The sequence below is a fragment of the Coenobita brevimanus genome, chromosome 4 (genome assembly GCF_032717465.1).
Source record: "Coenobita brevimanus isolate Jiangsu-jjx chromosome 4, ASM3271746v2, whole genome shotgun sequence".
In the NCBI taxonomy this organism is placed as follows: Eukaryota; Metazoa; Arthropoda; class Malacostraca; order Decapoda; family Coenobitidae; genus Coenobita; species Coenobita brevimanus.
The window spans coordinates 260,001-262,500 of NC_136957.1; the positions used below are offsets into that span (position 1 = coordinate 260,001).

General features: G+C 36.0%; 1 protein-coding gene across 1 annotated transcript in view; it reads right to left on the minus strand.

The window, feature by feature from the left end:
• The window catches only part of LOC145394820 (uncharacterized), an 89,803-nt gene that overhangs the window by 62,040 nt on the left and 25,263 nt on the right, over positions 1-2,500 (minus strand). The window lies entirely within an intron of this gene.

Sequence of the window (2,500 nt, forward strand, 5' to 3'; positions counted from 1 at the left end):
CTCTCTCTCTCTCTCTCTCTCTCTCTCTCTCTCTCTCTCTCTCCTGTCTGTAAATCCGTCTGTCTAATCGTCCATTTATCAGTCAATCTGTCTACCTGTTTTCTCTCCCTTTCTCTCTCTCTCTCTCTCTCTCTCTCTCTCTCTCTCAAGTGTGTTCATACTCTTCAATCAGTCTCTCTCACTCTCTTTCTTTCTTTCTTTCTTTCTTTCTTTCTTTCTTTCTTTCTCCAACTATTTACATACGATCTGAAATTTTCTCAGTCTGCAATTCTCTCTCACTCTCTCACATTTTCTCTCTCTCACTCTCTCACATTTTCTCTCTCTCACTCTCTCACATTTTCTCTCTCTCACTCTCTCACATTTTCTCTCTCTCACTTTCTCACATTTTCTCTCTCTCACTTTCTCACATTTTCTCTCACTCACTTTCTCACATTTTCTCTCTCTCACTTTCTCACATTTTCTCTCTCTCACTTTCTCACATTTTCTCTCTCTCACTCTCTCACATTTTCTCTCTCTCACTTTCTCACATTTTCTCTCTCTCACTTTCTCACATTTTCTCTCTCTCACTTTCTCTCACTTTCTCTCACTCACTTTCTCACATTTTCTCTCTCTCACTCTCTCACATTTTCTCTCTCTCACTCTCTCACATTTTCTCTCACTCACTTTCTCACATTTTCTCTCTCTCACTCTCTCACATTTTCTCTCTCTCACTCTCTCACATTTTCTCTCTCTCACTTTCTCACATTTTCTCTCTCTCACTCTCTCACATTTTCTCTCTCTCACTCTCTCACATTTTCTCTCACTCACTCTCTCACACTTTCTCTCACTTTCTCTCACTCACTAGCCACGAAGTGATGTGGGAAAGGCAGGAGGGGTATAGATAGATAGACAGATAGATAGATAGATAGATAGATAGACAGATAGGTAGGTAGGCAGGTAGACTGAAAGATAGATAGACAGATAGATAGGTAGGTAGGAAGATTGATAGTCATAGATAGTCAGATAGATAGACAGACATAGATAGATAGATAGGTAGATAGGTACGGAGGTAGGCTGAGAAATATACGTACATACATACATACACATACATATATACATACATACACACATACATACATACACACATACATACAGTAGATACACATACATACATATATACACACACATACATACATACATACATACATACACATACATATATACACACATACATACACATACATACATACATACATACATACATACACAAACACATACATACATACATACATAGGTAGACAGATACATACACGTAAATAGATAATATATACTAATTAGATAGATAAATAATTAGCAGGTAGACAGAGAGAGAGAATGTAAATAGATATAAATAGATAGATAGATAGATAAAAGATAGATATTAATTAGGCAGGTGGATAGATAGATAGATAGATAGATAGACAGACAGATTGATAGATAGATAGATAGGAGACATTAGGTTGATAGATTGGTAGTTAGGGAGAGAGAGAGAGAGAGAGAGAGAGAGAGGAAATTAATTAAAACTATATAAGCAAACGAATACAGAAACTCTCTCTCTCTCTCTCTCTCTCTCTCTCTCTCTCTCACTTTCTCTAACACACTTTCTCTAACTGACTTTCTCTAACTTACTTTCTCTAACACACTTTCTCTAACTGACTTTCTCTAATTCACTTTCTCTAACACACTTTCTCTAACTTACTTTCCCTAACTTACTTTCTCTAATTCACTTTCTCTAACTTACTTTCTCTAACTTACTTTCTCTAACACACTTTCTCTAACACTGTCTCTAACACACTTTCTCTAACTTACTTTCTCTAACACACTTTCTCTAACACACTTTCTCTAACACTTTCTCTAACACACTTTCTCTAACTTACTTTCTCTAACTTACTTTCTCTAACACACTTTCTCTAACTGACTTTCTCTAACACACTTTCTCTAACACACTTTCTCTAACTTACTTTCTCTAACTTACTTTCTCTAACACACTTTCTCTAACTTACTTTCTCTAACTTACTTTCTCTAACTTACTTTCTCTAACTTACTTTCTCTAACACACTTTCTCTAACTTACTTTCTCTAACACACTTTCTCTAACTTACTTTCTCTAACACACTTTCTCTAACTTACTTTCTCTAACACACTTTCTCTAACTGACTTTCTCTAACTGACTTTCTCTAACTTACTTTCTCTAACACACTTTCTCTAACACACTTTCTCTAACTTACTTTCTCTAACTTACTTTCTCTAACTTACTTTCTCTAACTTACTTTCTCTAACTTACTTTCTCTAACTTTCTTAGCTCACTATCTTTCATTTCTGCAACCAACTCTTACTTTCTCTAACGCTTTCTCGAACTGTCTCTCTCTCTCTCTCTCTCTCTCTCTCTCTCTCTCTCTCTCTCTCTCATTCTCCTTTCCTCTGACTCACTTTCTCTAACTTGCTCTCAGTTTAACTCTCACTATCTCTAACTCTCTCACTTT